The 27,843-nt window shown below is 38.2% G+C and overlaps 1 pseudogene; it reads left to right on the plus strand.

Annotated features, from left to right (window-relative positions):
- Nucleotides 1-928: 928 nt before the first annotated feature.
- LOC121450600 lies at nucleotides 929-27,843 on the plus strand (annotated as a pseudogene).

Consider the following 27,843-nt stretch of genomic DNA (forward strand, 5'->3'; position numbering starts at 1 on the left):
TAAGTAGTCAACTTTCCCTGAAGACTACTCTTTATTTTTATCCATTTGACAACAGTTTGTTCTGAATTTCATGAATGAAACTCCAAAGGAATGGAACCATCATGCAGCTTTGTGGTGGGAGAAAGACTTATTATCTGTTTTTAATCTGTGATCTAGTTCTTACTTTTCTTTCCTGGTTATCTGAAGTCCCTGTGACATCCAGGTAAAAATTATTTTCAGTTCACCTGACCTCAGTGTCACATAACAAATATCTCCTTTTGTATCTTTAAATCTCCCTTTGGCATACTTCCACTGTGAGACAGGGACATAGTATATTACAGTAGCCTGCACAAGCTAGCTAGCCACATTGTGTCAAGGAGAAGAATGGGCAGTGCCTGTGGAGAGCTAGAAGATAGCAGGGTCTGCTACTGGACCCAGGGGCTCGTGCTATGGAAACACATCTCTGCTGATCTAGAAAAGGTCTTTGGAATGAAAGGCAGGGCCAGGAACCACTGAGCTGTGTCTTTAATTTTCATTTTTTAAATTTTTATTTCATTAGTTAAATAATTGTTGTTTTTCAAGACAGGATTTCTCTGTAGCTTTGGAGCCTTTCCTGGAACTAGCTTTTGCAGATTTCTTTCTTTCTTTCTTTCTTTCTTTCTTTTTTAATTTAGTTTTAGTTTTTCGAGGCAGGGTTTCTCTGCACCTTTGGAGCCTGTCCTGGAAAAGGGCAGGCTGGTTTAGAACTCAAGGGGATTCGCTTACCTCCTCTTCCCAAGGGCTGGGACTAAAGGCGTGTGCCGCCACCATTACCACCCGGCTGAGCTGTGCCTTTAAGCACAGAATAACTCTATGGGAGGTGCTCTTGTCACTCAGGACTCACTAGCCAATCAGGCCCTACAGGTGACCTGCCAGTCAGAAGTTGTGCGGGATCCTTCCGGCAGTGGCCACTTTCAGAATTCGGCGTCAGTGGTTTTGTGTGTTCTACTGTGAGTGCAAGGAGCAGAGCAGGGAGCATGGACAAGCCGGAAAACCACGACGTGGTGAGCTTGGGGTTATACTCAGACCGGGAGAAGCGGCTAGTTGAGCCATGGGAGACAGCGTGGTGCATCCTCCTCTAAGCTGGGTGGGAGCCGGTGACTAGATGCAGAGTTCATCATGTTTCTGCCTGGTCCTGCTGGTCCTGCGTGCCCCAGCAGGGTCTGTGTGATCCTGTGTGATTCTGCATGATCTTTGAAATTCCTGAGCTGGCTGGAAGCCTCTGAGTAACTTATTATTCTTATCTGCTCAGAGATTTGGGAGTGGGACTGTGCTTTGAAATACCCTTGTTGTTGACTTCACTGTAAAATGTGGGCTCCCTTAGTGCTTATATTGTCGCAATGGAACATAGATTTGCAAAAGTCAGATAGCTCTGTTTCCTCTAGTATCTTCCAGAAGTTCTTCACTTGGAACATTTAATATTTAGGTTTAGGATCCATCTGGAGTTAATTGTGTGGAGCTTGTAAACAGTATTTCCTGTATAAAGTAGCACTCCACTGCTAAACTGTAGAAGAGTAGAATTGATGGTAATAGAATTTCCAGTTCTTAGGAGACATTAAGTCACAAAATAGAATTTCGGTAAGGGAGAGCTGCATCCCAAATACCCCAAAGGCAATGGTATTCTAACCTGTTAGAGATTAGTATGATAAAATATAAAAGTTTGTCCTCAGGATTAACCAGCTACATTCCCATCATAAAGGAGACAAGCCTGATTTACAAAAAGCACAAATGCCCATCTGTCCATTAAAAAACTGGCTTCTAAATGCTGCTCAAGGGGCGATTACAGGGTCACAACTAACATTAAGTCCTGTTGTGCCATAAACGTATATTAATTCTATAATTAATTTCCAGTCTTTTTGAAAAGTGGTTTTGAGTCAAGGTCTCCTAATTTGATTGAGATATGCTTGAACCCTGTCTGTAGCCCCACAAGGCATTGTCCTTGACTAAACACTCTAAACCTTGGATTACATGTCTGCTGCACCACACAGTTCTAAACTTGTGTTTTAGTCACATATTGGACTGCCCATTGCAGAATAGGGAAAGGATTTGAGTGTGGAGCAGGGCTTCTCCCTTCAGACCAGAAGAGGAGGAACATTGTTCTGTGTTCACTGTAGGGGGAAACAGACTAGATAATGGCTAGGTTACAGTCCATTACAAAGAAGGACTGATGGGACATGGTGAGTGACTTTCTTTGTAATTTCCCTGCAGGTATTAATTCCTTCCATGTGAATGAAGGCAGACAGAATTGGTGGGTGTACAATTTAGGGAGGATAGCTTGAACTACTAAGTATTCCATTTCCAGTTAGAGAACTCTCCTATGCAGATATGTACAATCTTAGTTGACATTGTTAAGTTAGCTGAAAAATTTGAGAAACAGGCAATTGACTGTAACACCATCACATCACAACACTCAGTAGCTAACATTTTACATGGAACAAAGTCATACAGTCTCTTATTAATGGCATTCTCTCTATCGTGGAAGGGACTACTCAATTTCAAATTTAGTATAGATAAGTGTTCTATTTTTTTTATCATTTTAAAGCATCAATTATTGGTATCATTTTTAACATTCATTTTCTTTAGATGAATTACTGCTATATTTTCAATGTTTCCTAGTTTAAGAATTTCATTCCATTCTTTCCTAAGTGCTGTTTATTTATTTATATCAGTTTAGAGCAGGGTTTCTTAACCTTGTTTGTCACAGCTTCCTTTGGGGGATCAAATGATCCTATCACAGGACTGGACCAAGACCATCAGAAAGCACGGATATTTTATATTATAATTGATAACAGTAGCAAAAATATAGTTATGAAGTAGTAGTGAAAATAATTTTATAGTTGGGGGTTCAACACATCAGGAGGAACTGTTTTAAATGGTCACAACATTAGGAAGATTGAGAGCAACTGGTTTATATCTGTGTCTCCTGCAGCTCAGGCTTGCCTCACACTATGTAATTGAGAATTGCTTTGAACACCTAATCCTGCCTCTGCTACCCAGTGCTAGAAAGACAGTCTTGCAACTCCAACCAGGATGGACCTTGACTGGTCTGTGGAAAGGAGAAATAGATCAGTGAATGAGTACCCTCCAACTTCTCTAGATTTTATTGTGAATTTACAAGTGAAGTAGGACCTGTGTAAGAATTTAGTTCACTGACCAACTGTAAAGTAAACATAGTTACATGGAAAAAGGGATGGGCAAGAAAGAGTGTGAAAGATTTCCTGCTGGGGCAGTAGTTGTCATTAGCAATGACTAGTGACACACCATAAACCCTGCATTCAAGAAGCTATATAAAAACATAATTAAACCAAATTACTGTAGTTGCAGTAGTTCAAACAAAGTAGAAGAACTGGGTAAAAGGGTGTGGTCCTGCCTAACATGACTGTATACCCTGAGAGAAATGATGTGAGTTGTACTTGGTGTGCTCTAATACAGATCCCTAGTCTCTGGAGCACACGACCATGAAGCTTGTTTGAACGTTTTAACCGTATCCTTTTGATATTGTAATTATATTATTTTCACTCTGTCTCTAGCTTCCAACTGTTCTCATGGACCCTTTATTGTGTTCTAATCCATGGCCTCTTTTTGTTTAACAATTACTGCTTGAATGTGACCTGGGTTTGGTTATGAGACCTCCCAGCTATGAAGTAAAGGGTTGACTACACTGGACATTGAGTGTGTAATAGAATATGTACACATAGGACCATGTGCCTTGGAGGAGGAACAGGAATTGCTCTGGGAAAATGGAAGATTTTAGTAAACTATCAATTAGCGTCTTGTCTCACCATAATGTGGAAGGACAAACCTGGAGGGGTTTTGCTCTCTGAGACATTTGATCTCTGTTCACCCAGTAGGCTAACTGCTAATGTCTTGAAGCCCAGCTGGGCAGTCCTAGCTAATGAAGGACTCTACTTGGCAGTCAGTATCACCGTAGGAGGTAGCTTACATGTTCTTTCCAGGATTCTCTTGTTCTGCTGAATGGAGATGTAAGGAGGACCACAAAGCCATGCAATGGTAAATGTAGGGGCCACTGTCCCCAGACCAGAAAGAACAGGTTGGCTGAGCTATTAGCTGCTTGGAAAGGAATGGACCATGATCCAGACAGGTTCTGTTAGTTTGTGTGGTGATCTGGGTAGTGGCCCTTGGCCTCTGAGCTTTGTTGAGTGTGGATACCCTGGGGGAGGGGGAGGCTCTGCCATACTGGTGTGGGAGACTATGAGCTTATAATATTGTTGCCTCATGCTATGTAATTAAAAATTTCTTTAAACACTCAATCCTGCCTCTGCTGCCCAGTGCTGGGTAGATAGTTCTGAAACTCCTTCAGGACAGGGCCTTGACTGGTTTGTGAGAAGCAAAAATAGACCAGCTAGTGAGTGACCTCCAGTATCTCAGTCTTTTAGTGCTTGCTTATAAATGAAGAGGGATCTGTGCAAGAACTGAGTACATAGGTCAAGCTTGAAGCTGGTATATTCACAGTGCAGAAAGTGAGAGACAGAACAGTGGTTGAGAACTCTCCTACTTCAACAGTAGTTGAGATTAGCAATGCTTAGCTATTTACTAATTATCTAATTAGGAATTCAGTAATCAATTTTAGATGCTCCATAAATGTCCTGGTGGCCGTTTCTTGTTGTCCACAGGCCAGGACAATCAATAATCTAAATAAAGAACTGACCTTCTCATAAAACCAAATTGCTATAGTAGTTCAAACAAAATAGATCTGAGTAAAATGTAGACTGCCTAACAGGACTGTTATTTTACTGGTTTTAAATATATATATATATATATATATATATATATATATATATATCCGGAGATGAAAGGTTTGAGAAGTCTTTGATGTGCTCTAATATTAATCTCTAGTTTCTGAAGCACATGGCCATGAATCCTGTTTCAACTTTTTAAAATAGTTTTTTGAGATTATAATTATATCATATCCGCATTCTCTTTCCTTCCCCAAGCTTTACCATGACCCCTTATTATCTTCTAATTCATGACCTATTTTTCTTTAACAACAGTTGTAAATGTGACCCATGTTTGGCTGCAGGATTTCCCAGGTATGAGGTGATAGGTTGGCTGCACTGCACATTGAGTGTGTAATAGAAGGTGTATACAAAGGACCCTGTGCTTTGGATGAGGAACAGGATATGTGCTAGGAAAGTGGATTAATGTCTACTAAAATACAAACTTTCTGGTCTAGAACCCTGTCTACTGAGCTGGAAGGGCAGAATAGGAATTACTGTGCTATCTGGTGATCTCTGATCACCCATTAGGGGAGCTGAAAATATTCTGAGGCCCAGCAGGGTGGCCTTAGCCAATGAGGGACTCTGGAAATCTTAGCAAGCAGGAATAATAGTGGCAGGTAGGTTGCAGGTTCTTTCCAGGGTTCTTTTCTACTTTTGTTGTAATGAGTTGTAAGGAAGACCACAAGCTATGGCATGGTGCATGTAGGGTGTTCAGAGAAGGTCTGTTGAGCTGTAATTTCTGCTGGGGTTTGGATGGACCATGAGCCATGCTGTGGTTCTGTTGCTCTATGTAATGACCTGTGCAGTGCCTCTTGTCTTCTGAGCCTCCCCGTGTATGGATTTCCTGGGGAGAGGGAGACTCTGCAGCCCTGGCATGGTAGGATATTGTGCTTGTAATATCACTGTCCAGTGTACATACAGAGCCATGCTTTTGATGTACAGTGGAAAGAAAAATTTGAAAACTGATAATCTGGTTTCTAGAAGTTCTGAATATTGCAGTCTACTTTCAAGTTTGTCTGATAAATGTCTCAAATGGTTTAAAAGCTGGTAGAACTATGGTGATGTTGATTATCTTTTAACAATACATGATTAAAATGCTTCTAACTTTCTGCTACCACCAGCTGCAATGGTGTAATTCAGTGATGTTTAGTTCCAGGGGACAAAGGGAGTTTCTGCGCTACAGAGGTTTCTTAGGTTTTTATGGTGTTGGGCAGGTAGATAAAGCAGAATCTATATCTTGCACTAAAATCCATTTGACAGGAAGCAGAAGTTATTCTATATTGTTTTGGGATTGGGCATCAGTGTGTCTGGGTTTACCTGAAAACACAGGAGGTCTAAGGGGCTGCATAGCCTTAGCAGTAGATCATCTCTTTTTGCAGAGAGGGCTCTAGAGCATGAGGCCTCTCTGGAAGAAATAACAGTAGCTGGAAGGTCAGAAACAACAGTTTAAGGGTCACATTGAAGGAATTTTGTGAAAATTGTGAAGACTTTATTTAATTTCCATACATATAAGAGTATTACTCAGCAGTAAAAAACAAGGACTTCTTGAATTTTGCATACAAATGGATGGAAATAGAAAACACTATCTTGAGTGAGGTAAGCCAGACACAAAAAGAGGAACATGGGATGTACTCACTCATATTTGGTTTCTAGCCATAAATAAAGGACATTGAGCCTATAATTCATGTTCCTAGAGAAGCTAAATAAGGTGAATCCAAAGACAAACACATAGGCATCCTCAGGAATATTAACCTTCATCAGGCGATGAAAGGAGACAGAGACAGAGACCCACACGGGAGCACCGGACAGAAATCTCAAGGTCCAAATCAGGAGCAGAAGGAGACGGAGCACGAGCAAGGAACTCAGGACCACGAGGGGTGCACCCACACACTAAGACAATGGGGATGTTCTATTGGGATCTCACCAAGGCCAGCTGGCCTAAGTCTGAAAAAGCATGGGATAAATCCGGACTAGCTGAACATAGCAGACAATGAGGAATACTGAGAATTCAAGAACAATTGCAGTGGGTTTTTGATCCTACTGCACGTACTGGCTTTGCGGGAGCCTAGGCAGTTTGATTGCTCACCTTATGAGACCTGGATAGAGGTGGGCAGTCTTTGGGCTTCCCACAGGTCAGGGAACCCTGATTGCTCTTCGAGCAGATGAGGGAGGGGGACTTGATCGGGGGAGGGAAATGGGAAGCGGTTGTGGGGACGAGGCAGAAATCCTTAATAAATAAATAAATTTAAAAAAAAATATATCTTCCTCCAAGAAGCTAAAAAAAAAAAAAAAAAAAAAAGAATCATAGGTAGCTGGGTAACATTGGTCAGGATCACACGTTTCCTGACTGTTTCCTTTGGTCTTTTGATTAATAGCTGACTATATTTTCCTGCCTTTGCTCTTGGCTTTTCCTCTCCATCCTCTTTATTCTTTCCCAAATATCATACACATTCTTGATTGATCAGCTTTGTGGTAATGTTTTCCCTGAGACAGGGTTTCTCTATAGCTTTGGAGCCTGTCCTGGAACTCACGCTGTAGACAAGACTAGCTTCAAACTCACAGAGATCCTGCTGTCTCTGCCTCCTGAGTGCTGGGATTAAAGCTATGTACCCCCTCCGCCCATAAAGAAGTCATATTATGTCAATCTGTGTCCTATTTTTTGATAATCCCAGTGATTATTCTGTGTGCTTCCAATATGAATGTAGCTTTGTAATAGCTTTCCTGTTATAAATTGTTGGGAATTGTCATTGCACTGTATTCATTTATGGGGCAAACTTACCATACACGTCATCTTATTTTTGATGCATCATGTTTCCAAAGATCATTTATTTACTTCTTTATTTATTTAGGTTTTGTTGCTCTTGTTCTTAATCTGTGAGAGACTTTTGGTTTATTGGAAAAAAGGTATTATGGATGTTGACAGGTGGCTCAGCACATATTTATCTTGGAGCTGACCTGAGTTCAGATACCTATACTCAAGTTGTGAGGCTCATAACTCTAGCATTTTAGGGCATCTGAACCCCTTTTTTGTATGTTACTTGTGTATATATGGAGGATATTCTCACTCATTGCCAAGCATATGCAAAAATAGCAATAAACTTGTTTTCAAAAGTGCTTGTGACTTATAAAGCAATTAGAGTAAAACAAGTTGCTTTAGGTGTTCACTGATTCTTTAAAAATCTGTTATCTTGCATTTTGTTTTAAAATGTTTTCATTTCCTCCCTCTGATTGCGGACTTACAGGCAATCAGCAATCAGGGGGAGCAAAATGGTGTCTAAGTGATCCTAACAGACATCCTTTTCTTTAAGAAAATGAGGTTTTTTTAGTAGTCAAAACTATTTTCTATGAAGGTAAGACATGAGAAGGTATCAAGTGAATCTCTTCAGTTTTGGTGGAACAGCCCTCCTCACCCAAGCCATTTTCTATTTTTGGTAAAGGATAAAGAACAGAAGTGTACAGGATGAGGGCTGGTCACTGATTTCTTAGAGTTTGATTTTGATTAGAATCTTGTAGTTTTTATTTAAAGGAGCATAATATGTCTTTGTGTCTTTGTTTGTCAGTGCTATCAATCTATGTTGTTGATTTTCTTCATTGTTATCTTAAGTATATTGTTTATTTTCTAGAAAATAATGATCTCACCAATTTCTTATTCAAATTTCTCAGGTTATGAGTTCCTTGAGTTTTTGTTTGTTTGGAAAGTTTCTGTGGAGAGACAGTTTTAGTTTTATCTTCTTTATCTTAAACGTTTTCTTCTTTCCATTTCCTGGCATATCTATCTTTGTGTTTTTGCTGCTTAAGTTATTGATATAATAGTACATTGCCTTTGGATCTTAAAATCTTCTTGCATATTAGCCTCAGCTATCAGCATGATATTGCTTAGAGTGATCTCAGAAAATACCAATTGAGAGTATGCCTAGATAAGAATATCTGATTAAGGTATCTGAGAGAGATTGTGTTGATTTTGATTGATATAGGAAGGCTCTTCCACTGAGTTGGCAATATCTCTGAGCACAAAGCTCTGAGCACAAGACAGTGCCAAAACAAGAGGGAAAGTCAGAAAACAATGATTCCACATGTTTTGCCTTTAGTTTTCAGCTTGAGTATCTATCCTAAGCTCTCATAAGGAGGAACTGTGAAATAGGGTTAACAACCAAATAAACATGTTCATTACCTGAGTTGCTTTTGATTGCATAATTTAATAACAGCAACAGAAGAAAGTTGAAACAAAAATGGGATTCAAAGGGAATTTTGTTGCTGCAAAGGACCTGGAAATGTTGACTCTTATAAGAATGCTAAAAAGATCAGAAATCTGGACAAAGAGCTTAATCAGCTGTTTTTGTAGGACATAGACTAAGGGAATGTTGAGAGTAATGGCAGACAGTGGAGGTCAAGGTCATAGGATTTTAGTGGGCAGTAGACTCTCCAGGGAACCATGGAGTTGGCCTGACCTAACTGCCTTGAGAGACATGTGTCATAGGATTTTCAGGTTAAAGCCCATGGTTCCTGGGTCACAATATACCTCCCAGTTCCTGACAGACTGTTGCATTCCCTCAGGCAGTGAAGCATTCAGGCTAATTTGTGCTTCTTTGTACAATTCCTTAGAAGTCAAAGAACAGGACATTTGAACTTAGACATTAATTGTGTGTATGCTGTATAGCTTGCAAACTTTATTATATCCTGGTATAGACAGGTTGTTTAGTCATTTCCCCACTATCCAGACCCATAATAATTATACAGAACTTATATTAATTATAAAGCTGCATATCCAATGGCTTAGGCTTCTTATTTAATAACTTTTACATCTGAAATTAACCCAATTCATCTGTGTATTGCCACATAGATGTGGCCTACCAGTAAGGTTCCATCCAGCATCTGTCTCCTTCAGTGGCTACATGGCATCTCTCTGACTCTGCCTTCTTTTCACCTCTATTTCTGCTTGGAATTCTCACCTTTTTTATTCTGTGCTACCATAGGCCCAAAGTGGTTTCTTTATTAACCAATGGGAATAAAACATATTCACAGCATACAGAGGGGAATTTTGTCTACATAAAAAGAAAGGTTTTAACTTTGATATAGCAAGATTACATATAACAAAACCATATGAAGAAGAATTATAGTTACAATATTTAGTCCATTTATATTTGGCAAATTAAGAAAAATACTCTACCATGTATTCTATTTTTGTGAGTCTAAGGTTTTATATCTAATCTATCTTTTATAATAATAAAATGGTCCTTCTTTAATTCCACCAAAGACTCTAGAAGAATATATATTACTTAACTAATTATAAGCACTTCCAAAACTCTAGAATTGACAAAGACATCTTGCTGCCTGGACAGTCACCCAAAGTTCTTCTGTAACATTAGGGCATCCATCTTCAGTCTAGAGGCCCATAGTGTCTGGTAGACATTTCCATGAAGCAGAAAATTTCAAAGACAGTTCCACTTATATTGGCAGTTTCTCAGTCACTTTTTTTCTGTGTCTTGCAGAATGTCTAGCAGACTCTTTCATGAAGCAGGAACTGTCTCACCTTTTTTAGGCAACTTTATCAGTCATTTTTTGTAGGTCCTGCATGTTCAGTTTATACAACATACCATCAAGCAATCCAGTCAAGAGCAGTTTCTTGCACAAATGGCTAGCCTAGTCACATTGAAGGCAAATTCCATAATAAGTTCCTTCAATGCCCATCAACCCCTCTGAAATAATTGGTGCTACCAGAAAGAGACATGTCTCACTGTCATGAAGAGGCATAAATTTTAAAAACATTTAAAATGCCATATTCTATATGTCTTTGAAAGATTTGAAGAATCCATATGAAATATATCTCTGTACATCTAGAAAACCTAACTAACATGACTACAAGTTTAACTATTATAAATGACTATCTATTAATTTGTATTTCTTAACTATACATTATCATAAATGAACTGAACAAGTATAATACCGTAAACAAGAGCAGAGATTCATTTAACAAAATTGACCTTAAATTTATATCAATAGACTTCCACTGTTTCTCTGATAGTTCAGGTTTTTACCCCTGATAACTGACTCCCAATTTTTATTGATAAAGATTAATTAGTTAATGTTTCATCTGACCCCCTAAAATATGCTTAATAAACAGAAAGGGGTAATTAAGACACCTAGATATAGATTGCATAGTAGTTTTTTAACTTTAATTTTTTAATGCTAATGAAAAGGAAATGGCAGCTGTGGAGAAAGTTAAAAGTTGTAACCTTTCATTTTTATTTAGACAAAAGGGGAAATGTTGTACAACATTAATTGAAGGTGTGTTACATTTATTTATGCTGTGGAATATTTGTTTAATGATGCAAGAGTGTGTTTCATTCTTTTATGTTGCATTTTTTAACTCTGTGAAGCTGTGTTACTTTGCCTGCCTAAAACAACTGATTGGTCTAACAAAGATCTGAATGGTCAATAGCTAGGGAATAGAAGGAAAGGTTGGGATGCCAGACAGAGAAAATAAATAAAAGGAGAAAGAGAGAAGGATTGAGGACCAAGAAAGAAGGAGGAGAATGTCAGGTACCAGCCACCCAGCTTCACAGTTAGCCACAGAGTAAGAAGTAAAGAAAGGTATATAGAATAAAGGTAAAATCCCAAAGGCAAAGGTAGATAGAATAATTTAAAATAAGAAAAGCTGGCTAGAACCAAGCTAAGGCTGGGCATTCATAGGTAAGGATAATCCTTCATGTGATTTATTTGGGAGCTGGGTGGTGGGCTCCCAAAAGAACAAAACAGTAAAAAACTAACTACAGGATGGATCATCTATGGCTGTGTGCCCAAGACTGATACAACAGAATCCTGAGGTAGATCTATTCCCATTTTTCTGAGGAACTGCCATTTTTATTTCCATAGTAGCTATATAAGTTTGTAAATGTTTTTTCCCCATAGATAACCAGAGTGTTAAAGCTAAAGTGCTGCTCAGCTCATACCAGTTTATATTTTAAGAGTTTTTGGTGACTTGAAATTATTAGGCCTGTTCATATCCCAATATCTGAGTGGGGAGTCTCAGAACCACCTGCTACTCTAGATTCAAAGGATCTGACACCCTCTTTTCTTATATGTCACCTGTATATACATGGAAGACATTCTTTCTCACAAATAAACATATACAAAATGTGGGGATAAACTTCTTTTCAAAAATCGTTGTGACTCATAAAACAATTAGAGCAAAACAAGTTGCTTTAGGTATATAATACAAATCAAACACTGTTTCTTTAAAAGTTTGTTATCTTGCATTTGGTTTGAAAAAGTTTTTATTTCCTCACTCTGATGCAGACTTACAGGCAATATTCAGTCACAGGAAACAAAATTGTGCCTAAGTGATGTTAATCAATATAACTTTCTTTTTATAAGAGAATGGGATCCTTTTAGTAATCAAAACTCTATAAAGTTAAAACATCAGAAAGTCTTATGCAAGTTTCTCCAATTTTGGTGGAATTGCTTTTCTTACCCAATATATTTTCTATTATCAGCAAAGGAGAGAACTAGAGTGCACAGGATGACTGCTGGCCAGTGATTTCTTGTTATTTAATTTTGGTTAGTATCTTGTCATTTTTATTTAAGGAACTATGATATGTATGTGTAGGCCTGTCTTTGTGTCTTATTTTGCTATGATACCATCTATATTGTTGATTTTATTAATTATCATCTAAATTTATTGGTTTCTCTATAAAATTATAGATCTTCATCATTCTTTTCCAGAAAATTTACTATATTATGAGGTCCCTGAGCATTTCTTGGTTTAGGAAGTTTTTGTGGAGAAACAGTTTTAGTTTTCTCTTCTTGATCTTAGAGGCTTACTTTTCCTCATTTCTTGGCCTATCTGTGTTTTCTAGTTCTTCATGTTTGATATGGTTAATATATTGTTTTTGTGTTTAAAAGATCATCTCTACCTTTAATTAGCTACAGCTGTCAACATGATCTCATCTGAGAGAACATCAGTTGAGGCTTTGCCCATATCAAAATTGCTACTTACTATGTTTGGGAAAATTGTGTTGATTGATGATTCATGTGGGAAGGCTCTTCTCTTCCACTGATGGTTTCAATACCCTAAGAAAGTGGGACTGAGAGGGATAAGAAGGCTAGCTGAACAAGAGAGAGTGACTAAGCAAGAGAGAAAGACAGTAAACATTTTTCCTTAGTGTCTCTTGCCTTCAGTTCCTAACTGGAGTTTCTGTCCTTAGCTTCCACAGTTGTGGGTTGTGATCTGGAAATATCAGTCAAACTTGTTTATCACCTCATATGCTTTTATTTAGATAATTCAATAACAGCAAGAAATGAAAAAAATTAGGTCAAAATGTGATACCCAAAAGTGATTTTGTTGCTGGGTAGAATGTGGGAACGTTGTCTTTTGGAGGAATGTGGAGGATATTAGGACTTTAGGTGGCAAAAGGCATAGAAAACTGTACAGAGCTTAATTAACTATTCCTGTAGGACTAGGAATATGGGGGTGTTGAGAGTAATGCACACAGTGGAGCTTGAGTTTATAGGATTTCAGTGGGAAATAGACTTCATGAAAAATTTACCTATGGATCATTTGTATAATATTTTCTTCCCAAATCATTCCAATTTTCTCCATTCCCTGAGAAGTTGTGTAAGGGAAAATTAAAAAGTAATTGGGTGATTTCTTGGACAAAGCATTGATTCTGTTGGGTGTTTATTACTGATGATTTATTTAGGTCTACAGTAGAAAAAATGAGTGGTGTGGATAGAAATGAAAAGTCTGTTTTGTGGAGAAAAACAACACTAGGAAGATTCAAAGTCCTGATGTGAAAAAGAGGACAAAATTTCAAGAAGCTTAGAACCATTAAAGAGAAGGCCCTTATTATTTGAAGCCTAGGAAGGTAACTTAGGGAAAGATTTTATCTATCTAAGTCTTCAATTTCTCAAAAGAATATGCAACTTGATTCCTAATCTGAGAAAGCAACTTCATGCAGCAGCTGCTGGAACTTTGAACCAAGCATGGTAGCATCCATAACAACTTAGAAGCCAAATTGTGTGTGTTGGGGGGCAGGGGGTGGAACCCATGTTGATCTTTTTTTCTGGAAAAAAGAAAAAAACAAAATTTATAGGTCATATATTTTCCTCTTTAGTTTCAGTTCAGCACTGTCGCATCCGTCTATTTTGGCAGCCAGGAAACCACTGAGGAGATTGAGACTTTATTGCATGAAGCTGTGAAGATGAAAACAGAGATGTATTTTTAGATGATAGGATGTTGAGATACCCAAGCTATGAGATATCTGCCATGGAGAACTACATACAGATAGTGCTATCTAAGCTCTTTGAAAATGAATTCCTACCTGTCGGGTGAAGAGCTAAAGGGTTTGTTGTTTGCCCAACTGAGTTTTAGTGTTACCATGAACCAATCTTCCCTCACTGTGTCCACATTTCTCTCTCTCTCTCTCTCTCTCTCTCTCTCTCTCTCTCTCTCTCTCTTCAAAATGTATTCTTCTTGTAAACAGAGAGTGCTTATTCATTTCCCGGGCACCCAGACCTGAATAATCAAACAGAAACAATATTAATTACACCACCATTTGGCCTACTAGCTCAGGCTTCTTATTAACTCGCTCTTTCATCTTAACCCATGTCTATTAATCTCTATGTCGCCATGAGACTGTGGCCTACTGTTAAGGTTCTGGGGTGTCTTTCTGCTTTGGCAGCTACATGGCATCTCTTATATTCTTCCTACTCTCTCTCTCTATATATCTCTTCCAACCTGGCTATATTCTGCCTTGCCATAGGCCAAAGCAGCTTTATTCATTACCCAATAAAAGCAACACTTATACAGAAAGACATCACACATCACTTTTCTTATAATATATCCCAACTGCAGTTTCTCCATTTCTCTCAGTCCTCTCCACTACTCCCTTCTCCACCAGATCCACTCAGTCTTAATTTCCCTTCAGAATAGAGCAGATACACAAGAGATATCAATAAAGCCATACATAGCAAATTGAAATAAGACTAGGCACATATCAAAGGCTGGATGAGTCAACCTAGTAAAAGAAAAAGGGTTCCAACAGCAGGCAAGAGTCAGAGACATCTCCCACTCCCACTATTATGAGTTGCACAAAAACAGCAAGCTACACAAAGATAACACATATATAGAGGACCTGGTGCAAACTTCTACAGGCTCCATGATTGCTATTTCAGCCTCTGTGAGCTCCTAAGAGCCCTACTTAGTTGATTCTGTGGCCTGTGTTCTCCTGTGTCATTTTAGTTGGGAAAGATTTTGACAATTTTTTTTGACATTTTTTCTGTGCCTTTGGAGTGAGATTCTTCTTCATTTCCTGTTATTCTTAGGATTGGTCTTTTCCTAGTGTTTCAAATTTCTTGGATGTTATGTTTCAGGAAATTTTAGGGTTAACATTTTCTTTGATCAACATGTCCATTTCTTTGATCATGCTTTTAAAGTCTGAAATTCTCTGATCAATGTCTTGTATTCTTTTAGTGAAGGATGCCTCTGTAGGTCTTATTTGATTACTTAGATTTTCATTTTCATAATTACTTCATTCATATTTTTTAATTATTCCTATTTCTATTTTAAGGTCTTGAACAGATTCATTCATTTCTGTCAACTGTTTCTTCATTTACTTTTTGGCTTTCTTTAAGATATTCATTAATTTTCTCCAACACTTCATTTATCCTTTCTCTGCTTTTTTTTAAGGGATTCATTTACTTCTTCTTTAAGAACTTCTGTCATCTTCATAAAGTTAGTCTTAACTTAATTGTACTTCAACTGTGTTGGAATATTCAGAGCTTGCAATAGTAGGATAGCTGGAATCTGGTAGTGACTTATTGCTTTGGCTGTTGTTGATTGTGTTTTTATGTTGGTGTCCAAGTATCTGGGTTTGAGGAATTTGTGGATCTAGTTACCTTTTTCTCAGTTTGTCTTTGTTGCATGGGTGTTTTGTTCCTTGGTTTCTATTTGCTTTCTAATTTTCTGCTTTATGTGTCCTATGGTTGAACAGGTGCTCTCATCCCAAGTTAGGGCTGGAAATCTTACAGATGGTGTGGCCTTTTCTCCAGCAGGGAGTGTCTGCCCATGTTTGGGCCTGAAAGAGGAGGAGAGGGTAGAGAATTTGGAGATAGTGTTGAGGAGGACTGAGGGAATAAGGAATGTCAGTTGGAAGGTAGCCTACATAGACTTCTTGCAGATAATGTGTGGGTCTCCACACAAGTTGAAGGCTACAACACAGAGAAGAGGAGGGAAGTGGGACTGGGGATAGTGTAGTAGGATTATTAAAAGAATGGAGGAGGTGCATAGACAAGAATCCTATATTAATTTCTTGTGATTTCCATAGGTTCTGGTCCAGCAGAGAGTCTTTATCTCAGTTTTCCTACCTGTTTTTTTGGCTGATGTGGCCTGCACTTGAGCAGAGGCTATGCATCTGATTTAGGGGTGCGTACATGGTTTGGGGGGTAGCAGCTGTAGTGTTTCTGGAAGATTGTGTCTGTGGGAATGTAGAGAGTATGGAAATTTCATGGGCTTGTGGTCTGCCTATCTGTTCTTCTGACTGGTGTGACATACACATGAGTCTACCTAAGTTGGGAGCTGTAACACAGTCGTATTCCTGCTTTTTAAAATGGGAATATGTCCTGTGCCATTATATGTTGTAAATCTTTAAATTATTTTTATTTTACAATATGTGACATTCAAGAGATTGTCTTAAATGTCAGAAAAGACTTTGGACATTTGTGATGTTTGGGTTGCTACAGATTATAAGGATCATTGAACTTAGACTAAATGCATTTTATTTTTATTTGTATTTATTCTTCTCTCATTCTATATATCCTGATTCAATTCTCCCCTTCCTCTACTCATTCCAGTCCATCCCCCACCAAATCCCCATTGTCCCAGCTCCACTGCTTCCTTTTCCCTTCAAAAAAAGAGCAGACCTCCCAGGGATATCAGCCAAATAAATCATAGCAAGGTGCAATAAGACTAGGCACAAACTCTTATTTCAAGGCTAGACAAGGCAATGCAATAGGAAAAGGGTCCTAAGAACAGACAAAAGAGTCAGAGACACAATAACTCCTACAGTTAGGAGTTTCACAAACACCCAAGCTAAACTATAGCATGTATGCAGAGGACCTGGCACAGAGCCTTGAAGACTCTGTGATTGCTATATCAGTTTCCTTGAGCTACTATATGCCCTACTTAGTTGATTGTGTGGGCTGTGTTCTCCTGATTTCCTCAACCACTGAATGCTACAGTCCTCACATCCTCCTTCTACAAGATCCCTACAGCTCAAGCTTATGTTTGGGTAAGGATCTCTGATGGGCTTCCATCAGCCCCTGGAAGAAGCCTCTTTAATAACAAGTAGTCTGGGTATCAACCTATGATTATAGCAGGAAATAATTAAGAATCATTTTATTGATATTTTTTCTTGGTCAGCTGTTATTTGGTTCTGTTCTCTGAGCCATTCAAGTTCTGGTTCCTGGCCATCTAGGCAGTGTCAGTTATGGGTTTCCTCTCACAGCCTGGGCTTCAAGTTAGACCAGTCATCTATTGGCCACTAAGAAAGCTCTGAGTCACCAGTGCCCCAGCGTATCTTGCAGGTAGTACAAGTGTGGGTTGAATGTTTTGTGGTTGGCTTGGTGTCCAGTTCCACTGAAAAATTTATGTGGTTACAGAAGATGGTTAGTTCGGCCTCCATATTCTTGATTACTAGGAACAGTCACTAGAGTCACCTTTGTAGGTTCTATAATGTTTTCACTACACTGTTTCCACATTCCCTGTTAAAAGCTCCTTTATTCCAGCCATCTCTCCCTGTCTTCTCCCCATCTGTCCCTTCCTCGCTCACCCGATTCTTCCTCTTCCCATCCCCTCTGTTTCCAGTATACCTACAAGATCTATTCTATTTCTGCTTACCATGGAGATCCATGCATCTCCCCTAGAGATGTTACTTAGCCTCTCTGTGTCTGTGGATTGTACTGTGATTAACTGTGATTAACTGCTAATATCCACCTATAAGTGAGTAAATATATTTTTCTATGTGATTCTGGGTTTCCTCACCTAGAATATTAAAGAATTCAAGAAACTAGACAACAACAAAGCAAATAATCCAACTATAATGGGGAATACCTCTAAACAGAATTCTCAGTAAAAGAATCTAAAGTGACTGAGAAACACTTGAAGACATGTTCAACAACTTTAGCCATCAGGAAAATGAATATCAAAACTACTTTGAGATTTTATCTTACACCTGTAGGATTTGTTAAGCTCCATAATACAAGGGACAGCTAATGCTGGCAAGGATATGTTGCAAGGACATGTACAAGTGCAAACTTGTACAGCCAATGTGGAAATCAACATGCAGTCCTCAGGAAGTTGTGAGTCAATTCACCTCAAGACCCAGCTATACCACTCTTGGACATATATCCAAAAGTTCCTACCACAAGGACATTTGCTCAACTGTGTTCAGAGTGGCGTGGTTCATAAAAGATATAGACTGCTGTATCTGGGAGAGATTGTGTTGATGATTGATGTGAGAAGGTTTCTCCAATAAGGGTGGCAATATCCCTGAGAAAGTGGGCTTGAGCTACAAAAGGGAGCTGTCTTAGCATGAATGAAAGAGTGACTAGGCAAGAGAGAAAGCCAGAAAACAATCTTTGTCCATGGATTTTTGCATTCAACTATTAACTTAATTTTCTATCCTAAGCTCTGAAAATGATGAAGTCAGATTACCCCACTCATTGTCTGAGCTGGTTTTGGTTAGAGGATTTAATCAGAGCAACATAAATGCAAGTTAGGACAAAGAAATGGAAAACCAAAAGTAATATTTTTGCTAGGCAGAACCTGGGAATGATGCCTCTTGAAAAAGTGTGGAAGATATCTAGATTTTAGGTGATGAAAAAATATAGCAAGTAGTACACAGAACTAAATTGGCTGTTCTTATAGGACCAGGAAGATGGAAATGTTAAGAGAAATGCCAGAAAGTAGAGATTGACATCATAGGATTTCAGTTGGACATGATAGATTCCATAACAGATTAAGTTAGAGGTCATTTGTGTGATATTTTGGCTCCAAAATCTTTCTTTTTCTGTCTATTACCTGGAAATTTAGTAAAGCATAATTAAAAAATAATGGGCTGATTCATTAAATGAAATATTGGATCTGTTAGATGGTTATTACTGATGATTCATTCAGGTCTACAGTAAAAAGAAAACAAGTGGGGCTGAAATAAATGAAAATGAAAAGGTAGTTTCAGGTAGCAACCAATTACTAGAACAAGCAGGGATTTTCAAGGAGTTTATTACTATTATAGATAGGCCCTTGCCATAGAATGGAAGTCTAGCAAGGTGCTCCAGGAGTAAGACTCCATCCACATAAACCTTCAATTTATGTAAGGAGTAAGCAAAGTGATTCCTCGTCCTAGGAAGCAATTTCATACAAAACCTGCTATGCCTTTGGTCCAAGTGTGTTAGTGTCTGTCAATTAAGAAGTTAAACTTTTCAGGACCACTCATCATGTGCTGGTTCTGGAAACAAGAAAGAATCAAAATTTAAGGTACTGGGTTTTTAGTTTGTGGTTACAACTCAGCATTGTTACTGGCATCCATGTTTGGCAGAGTCAGAAACCCAGTGAAGAGATTGTGAGAGTTCATGCCATGAAGCTGTGAGGATGAAACCTGTTGTTGTTTTTACTCTTTTGGAGGCCTGTCACCCAGATCTCAAAAAGTGACATACACTGAGGCTTATTATTATTATAAATTTCTGGTCTTAGGTTGTAGTGTTTCTAGCCAGCTTTTCTAAATTAATTGTCCCATCTACCTTTTGCCTCTGGGCTTTTTTTCTTTCTCTATTCTGTATAAATTTTTTTTTTACTTCTTTTACTGCTGTGTAGCTGAGTGGCTGGCTCATGCTTCCTTCTCCTTTTCTTGGTCATACTTCCTTTTTCCCTCCAAGATTTTTCCTCCCATTTATTCTCTCTTCCTGCCAGCCCTTTTTATTCTCCCTACTAAGCTATTGACTGTTCATTAGGCCAAACAGGTATTTTAGACCAGCCCAGTATCACAGCTTCACAGAATTAAACAAATGCAACATAGAAGAATGTAACACATATTTGTATCATTGAAACAATTGTTTTACAACGTAAACAAATATAACACATCTTACAATACTATTCCACAACAGCCAGGGTTTTATTTTGATACAGCCTAGGTAGTATTTTGATACCACAAGATGTTGAGATCCCTAAACTCTAAAACATCTTCTATGGAGAACTAACTGAACATAAGGAGTGGAAGTAACCACAGAGATGTATGAGACGATGCAGGGTAGACCCATCTGAGCCCTTTGAAACTGAAGCTCTATACATCTGAGACAGAGCTACAGGGTTTGATATTTGTCCTGCTATACTTCAGTCTTGCCTTGGTTCAATCTTCCCTCACTATGTCTCCATTTCTCTATTTTGGAGTGTAAATGGTATTCTATACCAATGTATGTTGGAAAGATGTAACTTGTTTTCTGATTTTACAAGATGTTACTTTCTGTGGGACATTGGTCTTGTACCTCGTAAAGATTTGTCACTGGTATTGATTTAATAAAATGCTGATTGACCAGTAACCAGGCAGGAAGGATATGTGGGGTGACCAGAACAGGAGAATTCTGGGAAGAGGAAAGGCTAAGTCTGCAGTCATCACTCAGACATAGAGGAAACAAGATGAAAATGCCTCATTGATAAAAGGTACCAAACCATGTGACCAACACAGACAAGAATTATGTACTAATGTAAGATGCAAGAATTAGTTAATAAGAAACCTGAGCTTTGCTGGGTGGTGGTGGCGCATGCCTTTAATCCCAGCACTTGGGAGGCAGAGGCAGGCAGATCTCTGTGAGTTCGAGACCAGCCTGGTCTACAAGAGCTAGTTCCAGTTCCAGGACAGGCTCCAAAACCACAGAGAAACCCTGTCTCGAAAAACAAAAACAAAAACAAAAAAAAAAAGAAAAGAAAAAGAAACCTGAGCTAATAGGTCAACCAGTTTATAAGTAATGTAGACCTCTGTGTGTTTCTTTGGGACTGAATGACTGTGGGACTGGGCTGGAGAGAAACCTCTGTCAACAAATCACTGTCAAGAGATTGTCTTGAGCATCAGAAGAGACTGAACATTTAAACAGTGTAGGGGCTATTGCAGACTATGAGTATCATTGAAGTGACTAAATTAATTTTCTTCATGGATGACCAGGAGCCTATAGTAACCCTGGTCAGAATGCAATTGATTGAATGAAAAAATCCCAGATAGAAGATGTATGTTAACATGCACCTCTTCTTGGTAACTTTCATTTGATTGCTTGTGAAACCATTAGTAGGAGGAGCCTTTCTGGATGAAAACCTTCATTGGGACTGTGATATGATGTAGTAAAGAGGGCTGCTTATTTGTTCCCAGGTGCTCAGCCCCAAGTTAATCACACAGAAATTATTAATTAAATCACGGCTTGTCCCCTTAGCTCTAGCTTCTTATTGACTAGCTCTTACAATTTTAATTTAACCCATTTCTATTAACCGGTGTATCGCTACATGGCTGTGAATTATGTAGTAATATGAGCGGTGGGGCTGCGTCCCCAGCACCCCGGCTGCCTGCTTGGCTAGCTTATGCCCCGAAATAACAACACATAAACTGTATTCTTTTAAACACTGCTTGGCCCATTTCTATCTAGCCTCTTCTAGGCTAATTCTCACATATTAATTTAGCCCATTTCTAATCATCTGTGTTGCACCCCAAGGTGCGCTTACCGGGAAGATTCTAGCCTATGTCCATCCTGGGTTGGAGCTGAATCGTGTGTGTCTGCCCAGGAGTTTGGAGCATGGCGTCTCTCTGAGGCGTCTGCTCCCGAGAGGAGAGCTGTCGAGTCTGAGCTCACTTCCTCTTCCTCCCAGCATTCCGTTCTGTTTACTCCTCCCACCTATCTTCTAACCAATGAGGGCCAAGCAGTTTCTTTTTATTTAACCAATGACCTTCCTCCATTATTTCCCCTTTTTCTGTTTAAACAAAAAAAGGCTTTAACTTTAACATAGCAAAATTACATATAACAAAACAGTTATCAAGTAAAAGTTACAATAATCTTTATCATAACTAAGGAAAACTATAACTACAACTAACTATTCTTAACTCCATCAAAGACTCCAGAAAGATACAATACTACCTAAGCAAACAAGAAAAAAAGCAACTTTTAAAGCTCTAGAAATGACAGAGACATCTCGCTGCCTGGACAGTCACCCAAAGTTCCTCTGTACCGTTGGGGCATCCATCTTCGGTCTTCAGGCCCATGGTATCCAGCAGACATTTCCATAAAGCAGGAAAATTCAAAGTCAGTTCAGTCACTATCTGTTGTATCCTGCAGAATGTCTCGCAGACTCTTTCATGAATCAGGAACCCTGAAAGATCATCTCACCTTAGGCAAGTTCAGTAGTCCTCTCTCTGCGGGTTCTCTGTGTCCGGTTTATGCAAAAGTCCAGGCAAGAGCAGTTTCTTGCCCAAATGGCTATCAAACTCCATAAGGTGCCTCTTCGATGCCCGTCTTCCTCTTGAAGTAGATTGGTGCTGCCAGGAGCAGAGTGTCTCATTGTCATGAAAAGTCCTCAGTTATTAAAACATTAAATGTCCTATTCTGTAATCTTTGAAAGACATGAAGAATGTCTTCTCTCTGATTCTGCCTTCTTTCTCCCAGCATTCAGTTTAGTTTTCCCCATCTACCCTTAGGTTTGCTATAAGCCCAAAGCAGTTTCTTTATTAACCAATGATAATCACAGCATACAGAAGGGAATCCCAAAATATGAGTTTCTATTGCCTCAATACATTTCCTGATCTTTGTGCCTACCATGTTGTGGTTGAAACTAATTAGTCAGCTTTTTTCTTTTGCTGTCATAACTTCCCCACCATCATAAACTCTATCACTTCTATAAGGGCATTTTTTTACATGCTGTTTAAGGGCGTCAATCACTTTCATAAAGTCAATTTTTTCTACTTCTTCTTGATTAAGGTGTTCATGTCCTCCTGTTGTGAGGTCACTGGGTTCTGGTGGTTTCATGTTGCTTTTAAGATTGTTGGGTGAATTCTTGCATTGGCGCCTGCCCATCTCTTCCTCCAAATGCTCCCCTATGGATCTTCTTTTACAGGATCAGGTCTCCTTGCCTACTGATGTACCTTCCCAGTGATGGCACTCCCCAGTGATGGCTCTCCTGGTACCCAGTGATGTCTCTCCTGGTGCTGAGATCAGATCTCCGTGCTGGTTGGGTAGCTCGTAAACAAAGCGCCTACCTTGCTTGGTGCAGGCAGGCTATTGAAACAAAGGAGCTCCCGTCTGCCTGGTTGCCCTCAGGATTCGGCCCCAGCGCCCAGACAGACTGAGCTGGGTGATGTTATGTGCCCCAATGATGGCTCTCCTGGTGCCGAGATCAGATCTCCATGCTGGTTGGGTAGCTCATAAACAAAGCGCCTACCTTGCTTGCTGCAGGCAGGGAATTAAAACAAAAAAAAAAGCCATAAACTCTATCACTAAATCACACAAGATTCAGTAGAATTAGCTGCTATTTGGTGCTAAGGTGGTTTAATATCCTACTGTTTTCATTTTTGTTTATTTTGAAGACAAGGTTTGTTGGTGTAGATCTAGCTGTCCTGAAAGTAGCTATATATACCAGGCTGACTTCAAACTCAGAGAACCTCTGACTCTGACTCTCAAGTGCTGGGATTAAAGGTGGGCCAGCATTCCTGGCTTTTTTGTTTTTATATTGCTGTATGATGGTTTTGTTTCTATCAAGCATATGCTGTTGTATTGAGCTTCACCATACCTTGAACTTTAAAATTTGACAGAGGGTATTATTATGTTTTCCAGAATGGTATGTATTCATGACATTAATACTGCCTGTGCCTTTTGAGTCATTGGATTGCAGGTGCATAACCTTCTTCCTGCCTGTTTTGTTTTGAATTTTTATTTTAAAAAGAGTATTTTACATGTATGCATGGATATGCACCATGTGAGTACCTGGTTCTTACCTTGATCAAAAGATGGTACTAGAAATCCTGAACTTGAAATAATAGATAGCTATGATCCCCCATGTACGTCCATAAAACTAACTATATGCAATACCAGGAGGACTCTTTACTGTTGAGCCATCTTTCCTGCTCTGTGTTGATTATTTGTAATCAGCATATTAATTGCTATTGTTTTTATTTTTCTATTTATAATTTTTTAAACACACAGTGCCTTTTAGTAAAATCCTATTTACATTGCGGTTAAAATTGAGGCATTTCAGATTTCTGGTAGATGAATAAAGAGTTGAAGTGAATGCATAATTCTTTGTAGAAACTTCAGCAAACCTATGAGTTGTTTCTATCTTTTATGTTTGTTTGATTGATTTTCTTCATGTGAAACAGATATTTAATATGTATTTCTTGCTGTCCTAGAAGTGATTGCATAGGCTAGGCTGGTATTCAACTCAGAGGCAGATAGATATACATGCCTCTGCTTTCTGAGTGCAAGGATTAGAGGCATAATTCAATGCATCCAGCTTTTTCATCTTATTTTTCTTTTTTGTAGTTAGGAATTAATCTTTCATACAGTTTCTCTTATCTGTACTCTGTACTATTGATTTGTTTACATATCTTTCATTGTTGGTTAGTAGGCATTTCTCTTGCAAGGTGATATCCCATTCAAAGGGTCAGAAATGACAGAGGTGAGCCTCTTATACATTTTGCTTCTAAAGTGACTTGGTGATTAAATTATGATGTCTGTGTCATGGAATAAGTATGGGGAGCACCAGAATTATATGACCATACTGTCAAAGAAGTATACATTTACAGTGCTGTCAAAATCATGCTTTTGGTTGTACACATGTATGGCATATTTTAGAATGCAGTGACCTATGATGATGTGCATGTCGACTTCAATTGGGAAGAATGGACTTTGCTGGATCCTTCCCAGAAGAACCTCTACAAAGATGTGATGGTGGAGACCTACAGAAACCTCACTACTATAGGTAAGGCAGAATTATCTTTCATATTTCAAATAAGGGGATGGCTGTTCAATGGTTAATGGGGTTCTTTTGTAATATAATTGAGAAAGAAGAATGGGATAAATAAATCCGACATGGTTGTAAGGTTTGCTTCAAATGGTAGCTTTTTTTTTTTTTTACAATTTTTAATATATAACATCTGGCACTATATTTTAGGATACAGTTGGGAAGACCATAATATTGAAGAACATTGTCAAAGTTCTAGAAGATATAAAAGGTAATTTTCATTTATAAATATACAAATATACCTCTGAAGAAGAATTGTAATGCATCCTATATGTTTTAAACAAAAGCAGCAGTGTAAATAATAACATGCATTGATGATTATTAAATTCTCACAAAATCATATACCTTAATTTCAGATAGGTGAACTTCATTTGCAAGTCATTCTTTTAAGAAAGAAGTGAAGGAAAAAATGTCTTAACCTATATTACCATTTGAATCATAATACAATGAGAACTATATTGTAAAATTGTCTGTTTATTTCATATTATTCATATTATAAAACATATACATGTTGAAAAGATGATAAGTATATCGCTAAAACCCTTTATTACAGTAATAGTCCATAGAAAAGGTAGTTTAACCCATATACTTGTGACTGTGTTAAGTTTAGTGAGGGGGCAGTTAGAGTCATGAATTAAGGGGCATCTGTTGTGAAGAGGCCTTAATCCAGATGCCACAAATCTAGGAGGACAGAAAGTGTGAACTCAATGTGGAAACCTTGTATTTGTTATTCTTCCTTTACTAGGTATATCATATGTTACTCTGGATACAAGCCACATGAGCATAGGGATGTGAAAAGATATAACATACCTCTCTCTCAGAACAAATAGAAGACATGTAGCAGTCCCCATGTTGAGTATACTTGTTGAATTTGATGTAAAAGTATACAAGTAATTAGTTTTCTAGTCTCATTGTTAATATGTCAACAATCTCACATTTCAGAAAAGCGCCATGAGTACTAGGACTGTATAAATATTTCTGTTTGTCCTAGCTCACTTAGCAAATGTAGTATCACTCACAGTATAGGAAACTTTATGAATGCAATAAGAGTGGTAAAGCTCTGAGTTTTTCAGTTCTCTTCAAATACATGCAAATTCTCATACAGAACAAAAGATTCTGTAAATGTGAATCATGTAATAAAGGCTGTTATCAGTTATCTTCAAAGATGAAAAGCAAGCCTTAATAAAGGGGAAAAACAAAATTGTAAACATGGTGATAAAACCTTAACATATAATTCCTCTTTAAAATAGGACTAAATTGTAAAATTAATTCATACAGATAAAAATATTCAACAATGTATTAAATGTAGTAATGCTTTCACATGTACCATTATCATTGTAGGCATGAAAAAAGTCAAACTGGAGAGAAAAGATCTGTATATACTCAATGTGTTAAAACCTTTGCATGCAACAGTCATCATCACAAGCATGAAACAACACATACTAGATTAAAACCCTATGAAGAAAATGAGTGTGGTAAAGCCTTTTCACATCACAGTCATCTTCAAACGCATAAAAAAACATACACTGGAGAGAAACCCTATGAATGTAATCAATGTTGTAACACCTTTGCATGTCACAGTTATCTCCGAAAACATAAAAGAACCCATACTAGAGAGAAACCCTATAAATGTAATCAGTGTGGTAAAGCCTTTCAATTCCACAGTAATCTACAAAGGCATGAAATAATCCATACTGGAGAGAAACCCTATGAATGTAATCAGTGTGGTAAAGCCTTTGCACGTCACAGTAATCTACAAAGTCATGAGAGAACCCATAATGGAGAGAAACCCTATGAATGTCATCAGTGTGGTAAAGCCTTTTTATGTCACAGTTATCTCCGAAAGCATGAAAGAAACCATACTGGACAGAAACCCTATGAATGTAATCAGTGTGGTAAAGCCTTTCAATTCCACAGTCATCTACAAAGGCATGAAATAAGCCATACTGGAGAGAAACCCTATGAATGTAATCAGTGTGGTAAAGCCTTTGCATGTCACAGTTATCTCCGAAAGCATGAAAGAACCCATACTGGAGAGAAACCCTATGAATGTAATCAGTGTGGTAAAGCCTTTGCATGTCACAGTTATCTCCGAAAGCATGAAAGAACCCATACTGGAGAGAAACCCTATGAATGTAATCAGTGTGGTAAAACCTTTGCACGTCACAGTAATCTACAAAGTCATGAAAGAACCCATACTGGAGAGAAACCCTATGAATGTAATCAGTGTGGTAAAGCCTTTGCACGTCACATTTATCTCCGAAAGCATGAAATAACCCATACTGGAGAGAAACCCTATGAATGTAATCAGTGTGGTAAAACCTTTGCACGTCACAGTAATCTTCAAAGGCATGAAAGAAGCCATACTGAAGAGAGGCCCTATGAATGTAATCAGTGTGGTAAAGCCTTTGCATGTCATAGTAATCTACAAAGTCATGAAAGAACCCATACTGGAGAGAAACCCCATGAATGTAGTCAGTGTGGTAAAGCCTTTGCATGTCACAGTTATCTCCGAAAGCATGAAAAAACCCATACTGGAGAGAAACCCTATGAAAGTAATCAGTGTGGTAAAGTATTTGCATGTATGAATAATCTAAATCATGAGAAAAAATCATACTGCAGAGAAACCCTATAAATGTATTCAGTGTGGTAAAATTTTGTGCTTTATATAGGAGTAAAATTTTTGTGTGCAACAATCTTTTAAAAATCTTTGCATATTACAATAGACATTGACTACCTGAAATAAAAAAGAGGACTTCTTATTATAAAGTATTTGGTCAGATCTTTAGCCAAAATATTTATAATCAGCTACAAAGTGATTTGGTATTCCCCTCTGTATGCTGTGAATGTATTTTGTTACCGTTGTTTAATTAAAAAGCTGCTTTGGGTATATGTCACAGCAAAATAGAGCAAGGCAGGAATTCCAAACAGAGATAGAGGAGAAAAAAACGTCAAGTCTGACTCCTTGTATCTACTGAAGGAGACAGATGTCCTGGAATCTTGCTGGTAAATCACAAGTCTTATGGTAAAATATAAAATATT

Source organism: Microtus oregoni, unplaced genomic scaffold, assembly GCF_018167655.1.
Source record: "Microtus oregoni isolate MIOR12 unplaced genomic scaffold, Mior012 000007F_ref0000211, whole genome shotgun sequence".
In the NCBI taxonomy this organism is placed as follows: domain Eukaryota; kingdom Metazoa; phylum Chordata; class Mammalia; order Rodentia; family Cricetidae; genus Microtus; species Microtus oregoni.